Raw genomic sequence first — 13,601 nt, forward strand, 5'->3', positions numbered from 1 at the left:
GCATACTGCCCTTCATCTGAAGATCACAGGGCAGTTCACAACATAAAAATACAAAACAAGAACACAAAATACATTATAAAGCAAAAGCAAACCACAAATTCCCCTCCCACAAACGCATAGAACGGTTCTAGAGGAACACCTCTGCCTGGTGCCTAAAGATATGGATGGGGAGAGCATTCCACAAATGGGGAGCCCACCCAGAGAAGGACCATTCTCGTTTTAACGCGATCCGGTCCTCTTGTGGAGGAGCTAGACAAAGACCTCAGGTGATGATCACAGGTCAGGTTGTTGCATATGGGGAGACGTGGTCCTTGAGCTATTGTTGTCCTGAGCCATTTAAGGCTTCATATGTCAGAGCCAGCACTTGATTTGGGTCTGGAAACTGTCATCTAGTGCGGTTGGACCAGGATTGGCATTTGCCACAGTGAGCAACCTGGCTGATGAATTCTGCACTGGCTGAAGTTTCCATACTGTCTTCAGATGCAGTAATCTAGCCTAGAGCTTACCAGAGCAAAGAAAACAGAAGTTAAACGATCCCTCTCCAGATAAGCTGGGCCACCAACTGAAGCTCCTGGAGGGCACTCAATGCCACTGAGGCCGCCTGAGTCTCAAGCAACAGCAAAGGATCCAGGCTACGTACCCCCACTTTCAAAGGGAGTGTAACTCCATCAAGAGCGGGCAAGCTCCCACCCATGCGGTCTAGGGAACCACCCACTAACTGTGCCTCAGTTTTATCTGGACTGAGCTTCAGTTCGTTGGCTCTCATCCAGGCCATTACCGAGGCAAGACAATGGTCCAGCACTTCCACTGCCTCACCTGCAGCTATAAAGGAGAAGTAGAGCTGTGTGTCACCAGCATATTGCTGATGACAACATACTCCAAAGCTCAGCAGTTCCATGTGGACGTTAAACAGCAGAGGAGATAAAACTGAACCCCACATTGGAAGCTCCACAGGGCTGAAGAACACTCCCCAAGCATCGCCCTCTGGAAACGACCATCCAGTAGGGCTGGAATCACCATAAAGCGCTGCCACACACTCCTAACTTGGACAGCCTCCCCAGAAATATACCACGGTCAATGAATGGTATTGGCAGCTGCTGAGAGGTCAAGGAGAATTAACCTACAATCCCACTGTCTCTCTCCCGACAGAGGTCATCATACAGAGAAACCAAAGCAGCTCCTGTGACAAAACCAGGCCAAAACCCCAACTGAAATGGCTCTAGGAAATCAGTTTCATCCTACAGTGCCTGGATCACCTGCTCAAGAACCCTGCCCAAGAAGGGGAGACTGGCAACTGGTCAGTAATTACTTAGATTTTCTGAATCCAGGGAGGGCTGCTTAATGACTGGTCTTCTCGTTGCCCCCTCCAAACTGGGAGGGGACCACCACCTCAGGCAAGGAGGAATTAGTCATGTCCCTGGCCCAGCCAGCTATCCCTTCCCTGCTGGTTTTTATCAGCCAAAAGGGGTGAGAGTTCAGAGCGCAAGCGGTCCGATTGAAGCACCTTGTCCACAACTTGAGCCTTGCCAATCAAAACTCACTCAACAAGACCAGACAGTGCTTGAGACACCCTTGAGATTCATCTGCTGAAACAGCAGAGTCAAGGTCCCGATGGATGCAAGCAATTTTACCCTCAAAGTGCTTCGCAAACAAGTCAAAGCCTTTGGGCCTGACTGTTAAAGTCCCCGCACCACCCGGAAAAGCTCTGCCAGACGGAGCTGGGCTTCCCCAGCCACTCTGGGCAGCTTCCAACAAAAGATTAAAATACAGTAATGCATCAAACATTAAAAGCTTCCCTAAACAGGGCTGCCTTCAGATGTCTTCTAAAAGTTTGGTAGTTATTTTTCTCTTTGACATCTAGTGGGAGGGCGTTCCACAGGGCGGGTGCCACTACCGAGAAGGCCCTCTGCCTGGTTCCCTGTAACTTGGCTTCTCGTAGCGAGGGAACCACCAGAAGGCGCTCAGTGCTGGACCTCAGTTTCCGGGCAGAACGATGGAGGTGGAGACGCTCCTTCAGGTATACTGGACCGAGCACAGTACACCTTATATGCTGCCTTGACTGCCACTAGGTAGGCTCGATGGTGAGCCCTCGCCAGTGTTTGATTACATTCAACCAGAGTTTTTCTCCAATCGCGTTCAAGCCGCCTCCCAGCTTGTTTCCTCACTCTGAGCTCTGAAGTATACCAGGGAGCCAAGTGGGCTCCCTCCACAAAGAATGAGAGGGTGCTCAGGCGGGATCATGTCAACAGCATGAACCATCTAGATGTTCTACAAGTCAGCCAGGGTTTTTAAAGCAGCATCAGTCGTATCAGCTGAGAAATCACCCAGGGCTATCTGGAAACCCAATGGCTCCATCAGCCTCTGAGGGTGGACCATCCCCAGAGGTTCCCCACCTCTGCAAAGGGTTAAAGGTGTTCAGAGCCAGAATCTCAACAGGAAGTGATCTGACCATGACAAGGGACTGATGCAAATACAGTCATACCTTGGGATAAATACGCTTCAGGTTGAGCGTTTTCGGGTCGCGCTCCGCGGTGACCCGGGAAGTAACGGAACATGTTACTTCCGGGTTTCGCCGCTCGCGCAGACGCTCAAAATGATGTCATGCGCGGAAGTCGCGAAACGCGATCCGCGCACACGCAGATGCGCAGTCGCGTCTTACATTCCTTTCAGGATGCGAACAGGGCTCCGGAACGGATCCCGTTCATATCCAGAGGTACCACTGTATCCCCCCACTTTCAGATCACCCTCTTCCTGCCCAGCCAAGAAAACAAGCTCCAGAGTCACATGCGTTGGGCTGATGACGTGTTGGGATAGCCCCATGGTTGTCACGGCTGCCGCGAAGTCCTGAGCCACCTGGGAGCTAACTGCTTTGGCATGGATCTTGGAAGCCTCCCAACACCAGCAGTCTGGGAGTCCTCAACACAGCTGTCAGCTCAGGCAGGCAGTAAACCAGCAGAATTGCCTTGGCTACCCAACACCAGGAACCAACACTCTGGACTCAGCTGGGCAGAGAGCGCGCAGAATCTCTACAGGGCTGCATCAACTACAGTCTGTTAAAAAGGGTAAAGGTAAAGGGACCCCTGACCATTAGGTCCAGTCGTGGCCGACTCTGGGGTTGCTGCGCTCATCTCGCTTTACTGGCCGAGGGAGCCGGCGTACAGCTTCCGTGTCAGTGGCCAGCATGACTAAGCCGCTTCTGGCGAACCAGAGCAGCGCACAGAAACGCCGTTTACCTTCCCGCCGGAGCGGTACCTATTTATCTACTTCCACTTTGACATGCTTTTGAACTGCTAGGTTGGCAGGAGCAGGGACTGAGCAATGGGAGCTCACCCTGTCATGGGGATTCGAACTGCGACCTTCTGATCGGCAAGTCCTAGCTCTGTGGTTTAACCCACAGCGCCACCTGCATTAGTTTGCCCTTTAAAGCAAATTCCCATATTATGCTGCCCAGAAATGGATGAAGTATTCGAGGTGGGAACTGACCAAGGCAGAAGAGACTAGTACTATTATTTTCCTTGCTCTGGAGACTCTACTTCTTCTGTTGATGCAGCCTAGAAATGCATTTGCTTGTTTTTGCTCCCTGGGATGAAGAGGAAGCGACTCTATTTTCCCAGCCCTTGTGATCTCAGCCATTGAGAATCAAGCCAGTTTCTCTATTGGGGGGGAGTGGGTTTGACAGGGAAAACACCACGTGCATGCCAAGAGCTAGAGACATATGTCATTTGTCACCCGTGTGTCTGTGTTGGGAAGGGGGGGTAGCAAATCCAAGGTCTTTCCCCATAGATCTTTTTCCTGCTGCTGGAAGGGCCTCATCAAAGCGCCCTTTGATGTCCCTAAGTTGTGACAGCTGAAACGAGAGAGGACACCCAAAGTCCCTGCCGTCTCCTCCTCGGGAGACCCCAGGGGCCGCCGTAATTTCAATGTGGCCCCTCCTCCGAGTCACACTTCCTAACATCCAGAGGCAGCTTTCATCCTTTTGATGGGGGCGCGGAAAAATCTCACCAGGGACAGTAGGGCTGCCGGCTTTGTTGAAAAGGAGCAGCGAGCAAGTCTTCGCCTCCCACCCCAGCTGGCCAGCCTGCACACAACACACACACACACACACACAGGCCCATTAATATTGCAGAGTGTGTGCCCTGCATGTCGTGGTCAGAGCATGCAAGGAAAGGGGTCAGGGGCAGACCACGGGGTGACACCCCCCTCTGTGTGAGTGATGGTGTTTGCAAGCTTTTAAGTCGCTTCTATGTCCTATCTCGCCGTGCACGACGAGGGAATGTTATTTGCAAAAAAGACCAGGAGGAACACGAAACCTGATGCCACGCCTCTGGAAGGAGAACCTAGCCAGCCTGCTGTGGATGTGTCTAACCTTCCCTTAAAGCCTCACAAGTTAGCAGTGGCAGTGAATCCCACAGTTTAGTTATGGACTGTGTGTATAAGGACTTTCTGTAATCTGCCGACACTCAGCTGCTAGTGTTATGAGAGAGACGAACTTTTCCCTATCAACTTTCTCCATGCGGTGTATAATTTTATAAGCTTCTATCATGTGACATACGCATTGTTTCGAATGTAGAATTGCAAGGACAACCCTGCAGCTGGGAAACAGCCAAAGGCCCATCTAGTCCAGCATCCTGTTATCACAGTGGCCAACCAGGTGCTGCGATGGAAAGCAATACCAAAGTTATCCTCACCTGTGATTGGTACTGAAAGGTATACCGCCTCCGACAGGGGAGGAAAAGCACAGCCACTGTGGCAGAAAACTCTGATCTAGTCTGGCACCCTGTTCCCACAATGGCGAGCCGGACACTTGGGCAGAGAGTTCCCTGGGAAGTGGGATTGATTTTTAAGCCATTGTGAATTGTAGGTCGGGGGGGGGGGAAATAAGGGTCTTTGAACAACTCTCAGCGCACTTAACTACAACTCCCAGAATTCCTTAAGGGAAGGCACAACTGTTGAAAGTGGTATCATCCCAGCACTTTAAATGGATGGTCTGAATGCAGCCTAGGTTCCGCTCAGTCGACCCATTGAAATGAATGGACATGACTAACTTAGGTCTGTTAATTTCAATGAAGTCATGTCCATTCATTTCAACGAACCTATCCACACTGAGCAGAACAATGGTCACATTTTAAGCGCCATGATATCATTTTAAACAGCCATGGTTTCGTCCCCAAAGAATTATGGAAGGTGCGGTTTGTTAAGGGTGCTGAAAGGAGACCCCTGTTCCTTTCCCAGAGCTACAGTTCCCATAGTTCCCCGTGAAGAGGGATTGACTGTTAAACCACTCTGAGAACTGTAGTTCTGGAGGGGAAATAAGGGTCTTGTAACAACTCTTGGCGGCCTTGACAAACTACAGCTCCCAGAATTCCTTGGGGGAACCTGTGACGGTTTATAAAGTGGTGCTTTATCTGCATGGAGGGACGCGGGTGGTGCTGTGGGTTAAACTACAGAGCCTAGGACTTGCCGATCAGAAGGTCGGCGGTTTGAATCCCCGAGACGAGGTGAGATCCCATTGCTCAGTCCCTGCTCCTGCCAACCTAGCAGTTTGAAAGCACAAACTACAAGTAGATAAATAGGTACCACTCCAGCAGGAAGGTTTGCCAGAAGCGGCTTAGTCATCCTGGCCACATGACCCGGAAGCTGTACGCGGGCTCCTTCGGCCAATAAAGCAAGATGAGCGCCGCAACCCCAGAGTCAGTCACGACTGGACCTAATGGTCAGGGGTCCCTTTACCTGTACCTATCTGCATGGGGTGAATGCGGCCTATGACTCCTCCTGATGCTGGCCACTGGGGGCTGCAGCCCCACAGCTCCTGGAGGGCTGGAGCTTCCCTGATCCTTACGCTTTCTCCAGTCAGCACACACTCATGGCAAGCCTTTGGTGGTCTCCATGCCTCCATCCCCCAGCTGTGCAAAGGGGAATGCTTCCTTGGTGACGTTTCAAGGTTCCATCCCTCTGAAGTTCCAAGAGCCTTGACGTTTCCGTCTATCTCCACAAGCCAGCCCAAGGCCAAGCTGACATCCGCTTTGGAAAGCTGCGCTGAGATTCTGGAGGTGGCATTTATGCCCCTTGAGTCAGGGCCAGGAGAATTCCAGGGGGAGAGAAAGAGAGCGAGAAAGATAAAATACCCCACCTCCCTTTGAAGACCACGTTTTGATCACTCCACACCACACGGCAGATTTTCAAGCAGCCTTTGGGCCACGGCTGCTTCAGAGGCATCTGTTTTTCATTCGCGCCAAGTTATTAATGCACCGGGTCCAGGAAGGTCAAGAAGAGACCAGAGCTTCCTTGAGTCTTGTCACCCAAAGGAAGCGATAGGCAGGAGTGGATAACTGGGGGAAAGCTGGGTGGGTAGAGCAAATGGTTTGCACGCAGAGCCTTCCAGGACCAGCCGACAGCAGTTCCAAACCCAGCTGGGAGAAAAACTGGAGAGCCACTGCCAGCCAGTGCAGGAAGTACTGAGCTAGATGGACCAACAGTCTGATTCAACATAAGGCAGCTTTCCATGTGCTAGACCTGGCCATAGTTTGAGGGTGAGAGAATGTGAGCTGATGTGGAAAGATAAGCCTCTGGGCCTCCTCCTCCAACCCATTCCATTATCACAGGTCTCTAGCCTGGGGTGGCAGCCAGGACAGCTGGATTCTGCACACAAGAACCACCTTCCTGGATCTGACCAGAGGCCCATCTAGTCCAGCATTCAGTTTCCACCAACCATACGTCTCTGGGAAGCCCACCAGAAGGACATCATAATCATCATCAAATTTCTTATACCCCTCACATCTGACTGGGTTGCCCCAGCCACTCTGGATGGCTTCCAACAAAAATACGTGCGGGGAAAAAGGGAAAGTAACAACAACAACATCAAACATTGAAAGCTTCCCAAAACAGGGCTGCCTTCAGATTATGTAGAAAAAATTATATAACTCTTTGACATCTGCTGGGAGGACATTCCACAGGGCGGGTGTGACTACCGAGAAGGCCCTCTGCCTCGTTCCCTGTAACTTTGCTTCTCGCAGTGAGGGAACCGCCAGAGGGCCCTCGGAGCTGAACCTCAGTGTCCGGGCTGAACAATGGGGGTGGAGAGGCTCCTTCAGGTATACAGGGCCTCTTGGGGCTTTAAAGGGGAGCACCAACACTTTGAATTTTGCATCCTGGATTAGTTGTAGTTTCCCAGTCACTTTCAAAGGTAGCCCCACGTAGAGCGCATTGCAGTAGTCCAAGCGGGAGATAATGAGAGCATGCACCACTCTGGCAAGCCAGTCCACAGGAAGGTGGGGTCTCAAACTGCGTACCAGATGGAGCAGGTAGACAGGTGCCCTGGACACAGAATTGACCTGCACCTCCATGGACAGCTGTGAGTCTAAAATGACTCCCAGGCTGCGCTCCTGGTCCTTCAGGGGCACAGTTACCCCATTCAGGACCAGGGAGTCCCCCCACCCGCCCCGCCCCCTGTTCCCCCCAAAAAGTACTTCTGTCTTGTCAGGATTCAATCTCAATCTGTTAGCTGCCATCCATCCTCCAACCACCTCCAGGCACTCACACAGGACCTTCACCGCTTTCACTGGTTCTGATTTATATGAAAAACAAAGCTGGGTACCATCCAAATCTTGATGGATACCCAGTCCAAACCCCCTGGTGATTGCTCCCAGGGGTTTCATATAGATCAGGCTTCCTGAACCTCAGCCCTCCATATGTTTCCCATCATCCCTGACCACTGGTCCTGCTAGCTAGGGATCATAGGAGTTGTAGGCCAAAAACATCTGGAGGGCCGAGGTTGAGGAAACCCAATATAGATGTTTAAATGCATGGGGGAAGAGGACGGAGCCCTGAGGCAACCCACAAGGGGTCTGAATACTCATCCCCTGACACCACTTTTTGGACACAGCACAGGAGGAAGGAGCAGAACCACCGTATAACGGTGCCCCAATATGCTGTGGGCTGGACAGGGCAGATGTCCAAGGCCGTTTGATTCAGCACACTGAAGTCAGACACAGAAGTGGGTGGGAATACAGAACCACTACACTTGGGCCTCCCCTGAGCTAATCTCCGAGTCCCAGACTCAAAACATTTGTTCTGGCAAGCCGGCCTCCACTTAACGTCACCGCTTGGTGACATTCAGTTGGCACAGTGGTTAGTAACACACACTTGGTGACACCACCAGCCCGAGCCCACCCACCCTAAATCATATACCCACCCCCCAAATCGTACAACCAATCACTGCTGAGGCCTGGTATTCTACACGGAAGAAAGTCACGGTGTTGACATGGCCCTTTCTGGCCTAACCTACTTCGCAAGGTCGCTGTACACACAAGCCAGCCTTGCAGTTAAGTCCGGGACATTTATGAGCAAACGGACCCCTAGCCCTCGCGGAAAAGCAACAGCAGAGGTTCTGGCAAATTAAGTGGCTTGAATTGCATCATTTTCCATGTTTGTCCATCTTGTTACTATTTTAGGAACGAAATGTGTCGTACTGTACCCTGGGTTTGTTTTTGTTTTTTTTTAAAAGTAACAAAAAATAATTCAGGACCATGAGACAAACAATCCTCCCTCTCCAAAAGGTTGTACAATACTTTTTATTAAAAAATCCTTTCTTATACAGCAATACTGCAGTGAGAGCCCTGCAGGATCAGGCCAAAGGCCCATCTAGTCCAGCATCCTGTTCTGACAGTGGCTAAGCAGAGAGACTTAAACACAAGCCTCTAGCTGTGGAGGCAAAGCATAGCGATCCTGGCTAGTAGCCACTGACAGTCTTATCCCCCACGAATTTATCTAATCCTCTTTTAAAGTGGCTGGGGAAACCCAGCCAGATGGGCAGGGTATAAATAATAAATTATTATTATTAATTATTATTATTATCATCATCATTATTATTATCATTATTATTATTATTATTTTCCTATTTCCCTAAATATATTGTAGGGAAGGGCCGCAGTTCAGCGTCAGAACATCTGCTTTGAATGCAGAAGTTTCCAGTTTCAATCCCCGGCATCTTCCGGGAGGGCCGAGAAACAGACCCTGTTATAAAACCCCTGGAGAGCAGCTGCCGGTCTGCATAGGCCGTTCTGAGCTAAATGGACCGGTGGTCTGACTCTGTAATGAGGCAGATTCCCACGTTCCTCCTCCAATAACTTGTGCCCAGTGTTAGAAACTCAGATACGTACCGAATGGCACCTTCAACCTAGGAATCCCTAGGCACCATTTTTCTTCCAGAGGAGTTTATTCTAATTCTTATTATTAACTTCATTTATATACAGTGGTACCTTGGGTTACATACGCTTCAGGTTACAGACTCTGCTAACCCAGAAATATTACCTCAGGTTAAGAACTTTGCTTCAGGATGAGAACAGAAATTGTGTTCTGGCGGCGCGGTGGCAACTGGAGGCCCCATTAGCTAAAATGGTGCTTCAGGTTAAGAACAGTTTCAGGTTAAGTACAGACCTCCAGAACGAATTAAGTACTTAACCTGAGGTACCACTGTAGCGCTTTCTATTTTAAGGGGGGGGGGAATCTCATAGCGGTTTCACAACACATTGAAACACCAAATAAAACAAATTCAAACAATTTCATAAAACAAATTCAAGCTTCAAGGAAAATATTTCAGATCCTTCCCTAAGTGGCATATTGCTTTCCCCATATTTATTTACCTACCGTATTTTTCTGTGTATAAGACTAGATTTCCTAAAAAAAAAATTAGGTATAAAATTGGTCTTATACTTGGGTAGTGCTGAGAGGTGTTTTCTTAATTTGGTGTCCCCCCCAAATAGGGGACGTCTTATACATGAGGGCGTCTTATACACGGAAAAATACGGTACTTCATTTATACAGCTGCCCCATAGCATAAGGACTCTAGGTGTGTGGCATAATGGTTAGCGTGCCGGACTAGGAGGCCAGGGTTCAAATCCCCGCTCAGCCATGAAGCTCACTGGGTGACCTTGAAGTCAGTCCCAGCCTCCTTTTTACCTACCTCCCAGGGTTGTTGTAGGGATTAACTGAGGCGGGGGGTGAACCATGGGTGGGAGATCAATGCAACAGACAAGCTCTTCTCCTCACCAGCTAAAGAAAGCTGGAGGGACCAGCCAGATGGAGATGTCAGTCACCCAGAGATCTCCATGTGGTTGCAATTGGACCTGCGCCTGTCGCAAATCGCACCTGGCTGATTTCTTAAATTTCTTGCGACACCGCCAAGATCAACTGCAGTCAAGACACCTCCTGGTTTTCCTGCCTACTGGTGCAAAAGGGGGTTTGTCCATCACCTGGCAAAACGGAACACAGCCAATGGCTGCTGTTCTGCACTTGGCTTGGCAGGTCACATCACTGCTGGCCTAGCACGGGGGTCTCTGGGCATGCCTCTCCCTCTCTGCACTCCTGCTGCCTGGCTCAGCGAGGAATCTTCAATGGCACATTGAGAGGAGGGCCCCTGCATCGGTACACTAGAGAAGCATAACAGATCTGGCTCGTGACGGCGTTGTCAGGAAGAATAAAACTGGCCACACAAATACCGCTACCAAAGACAGCACAAACCCAAGACTCTGCCGCCCTGTGACTTTTTGCATGCTTTTCCTCACCGCTGAACTTTCAGGTGATAATTGATTCGTACATAAGAGGTGCTGAGGGTGTCCAGCAGCGGCCAAGACACCTCTGATTGCATTTCCTAGCAGAGATGCCTTTACTGGGAAGGAAGTCTGAGAAATGCTTTACCAGGAAATGTTCCCAAGGGGGTAAATTGTTAACCGAGACACATGCTGCACCCCTTACGGACACTGCACCTGGGGGAGGGGGGTAAGGTGGCCCAATGCTGGATCTGGGCCCAGGAAACATGGCAACGCGGAAAGGATTCTGAGCATGTGCAGGTGGCTGAATTGGTCTCAGGGGCACTAATTCTGTACACTTGACAGATGCACAGACAAGTTGCATAGAAGTCATGCACTGCCTATGATCACACACGGGGCTAAACCATAGTTAAAGGCAGTAAACGCCCCATGATATTCTTGTGGGAAATCTGGTAAAATGTGGACTGGGCAAGATGGATTTGTAGCTGGTTGACTGAAAGAACCCAAACAGAACCCTGGGTGCCACAGGGTTGTGTTCTGGGCTCGTTGTTGTTTGGCGGTTTTATAAATGACTTGGATGAAATGTGTGCATTTGTGTGTGTGTGTGTGTGTGCGTACATGTGCATACACACGTACATACACATATACCTTTAGGATTCAATATGACCTTGCAGAAATGGGCCAAAACTAACACAATTAATTTCAAGAGGGACAAATGTCAGGTTCTGCACTTAGGCAGGAAGAACCAGCTACACAAATCTAAGATGGCGGACACCTGGCTTGCCAGTAGTACACGTGAAAAGGATCTAGGGGTTTTAGTAGACCACAAGCTGGACATAGGTCAACAGTGTGATGCAGCAGCACACAAAAAAAGGCTAATGCTATTCTAGGCTACATCAACTGAAGTATAGCATCCCAATCAAAGGTAGTCATATTACTGTTCTGTTCTGCCTTGGTCAGGCCACACCTGAAGTCCTGCGTCCAGTTCTGAGCAATTTAAGAAGGATATTGACAAGCTGGAATATGTGTGGACCAAGGAGGGCAACTAAGATGGTCAAGGGTGTGGAAATTAAGCCTTATTAGAAACAGGGAGTTGGGTATGCTTAGCCTCGGAGAGACTGAGAGGAGCTTTGATAGCCATCTTCAGATCTCTAAAGGGCTGCCACATGGGAGATGGGGCAAACATGTTTTCTCCTGCTCCCGAGGGTAGGATCAGAACCAATGGATTTAAGTTACGAGAAAGGAGATTCCAGCTGTACATCAGGAAGCACTTTCTGATGGTAAGAGCTGTTCGAAAGTGGAACGGACACATTAGAAGGTGAGGGACTCTCCTTCCTTGGAGGTTTTTAAGCAGAGGTTGGGTGGCCATCTGTCGTGGATGCTTTAGCTGTCCTGCATTACAGAGGGTTGGACTAGATGAACCTAGGGGTCCCAACTCTACAATTCTATGCCTATAAACAAACCATGGCTAAAGTGCTGGGCTAGCAAATTATGCAAAACCAAGATTCATTAACTAAGGTTTATTGAAACCATGGTTAAATGTTATGAGCAAACCAGGCCACTATATAATTCCCTAACATCGGTGAGGGCAGGGATGAACAGGAGAAGAACCCAGCTGGATCAGGTCAAAGACTCAGTGAGGTCAGCATCTTGTTCTTACAGTGGCCAACCAGATGTCTGTGGGAAGCCTGAAAACAGGACCTGCAAGCAACAGAGGCACATTGTCTCTGATAGTGGAGGGAGAACAGAGTCACCGTGGCCAGAAGCCACAGAAAGCCTTATCCTCAATGCATTTGTTTAACGCCCTTCTAAAGCCATCCAAATCGATGGCCATCACTACATCTTTTCGAAAGGAAATTTCACAGTCTAAACATGCATTGTGTATAGTTGTAATTTATTCTGTCGGTCCTGAATCTTCTAGCACTCAAGTTTCATCGGATGACCCTGGTGCTACTGTTATGAGGGAGAATCTCCCTGCACATGAAGCAGAATCTTATACATCTCTATCAAGGCCTCTGCTACTTGCTTTTCCCCGCTCCCCCAAACATAAAAAACAAGATTTAATCTTTTGTAGAGGAGTTCCTGCAACCACTTGATCATTCTGAACACAGAAAATAACCATCGTGGCTAGTAACCACAGGCAGCCTTAAAGGTAAAGGGACCCCTGACCATTAGGTCCAGTCGCGGACGATTCCAAGGTTGCAGCGGTCATCTCGCTTTACTGGCCGCGGGAGCCGGCGTACAGCTTCCGGGTCATGTGGCCAGCATGTCTAAGCCGCTTCTGGCGAACCAAGGCAGTGCACGGAAACGCTGTTTACCTTCCCACCAGAACGGTACCTATTTATCTACTTGTACTTCGTGCTTCTGAAATGCTAGGTTGGCAGGAGCTGGGACCGAGCAACGGGAGCTCACCCCGTTGCTGGGATTCGAACCGCTGACCTTCTGATCGGCAAGTCCTAGGCTCTGTGGTTTAACCTTAGCCTCCATGAATTTGTCCAATTCTGTCTTAAAACCATCCAAGTGGTGGTCATCACTGAACTATGGTACTTTGTGAAGATGTCCTTCCTTTTATCTGTCCCCAATCTTCCCACATTCAGCTCCACTGAGTGTTCACAAGTTCTAGAGTTGTTATGGGAGAAGGCCAGAACTTTTTCTCTATGCATTTTCTCCAAACCATGCAAACTGTTATAAACTTCTAGCACCTCTTACTCACCTTTTGTCTAAACTAAAAAAAGCCCCAAACACCGCAAGATTGATCATTTTGGCCGCCCTTTGCAACTCCATAATATCCTTTCTGACTTGTCCCAAACTGCACACAATATTCCAAGAGCAGTCACACCGTAGACTTGGAACGACGGCATCTGTGTAGCGGCAACTTTCTTCTCAACCTCTTTCCTAACAATTCCCAACATGGAATTTGCCTTTCCCACAGCTGACGCACACTGGGTCGACATCTCCACTGAGCTACCGTCAAGGACCCAGCTCTGCGATTCTTCAATTCTATGACCCATTCCTGGCACCGGGAGCAATCCTCAGGCAGTGCAGAGGCTACGA

The 13,601-nt window shown here is 49.6% G+C and overlaps 1 protein-coding gene across 2 annotated transcripts in view; it reads right to left on the bottom strand.

Annotated features, from left to right (window-relative positions):
- INTS3 (integrator complex subunit 3) overlaps nucleotides 1-13,601 on the bottom strand; it is a 91,827-nt gene that overhangs the window by 76,397 nt on the left and 1,829 nt on the right. The gene's annotated exons all lie outside the window — the stretch shown is intronic.

The sequence above is a fragment of the Podarcis melisellensis genome, assembly GCF_964234715.1.
Source record: "Podarcis melisellensis genome assembly, chromosome: 16".
Lineage (NCBI taxonomy): Eukaryota > Metazoa > Chordata > Lepidosauria > Squamata > Lacertidae > Podarcis > Podarcis melisellensis.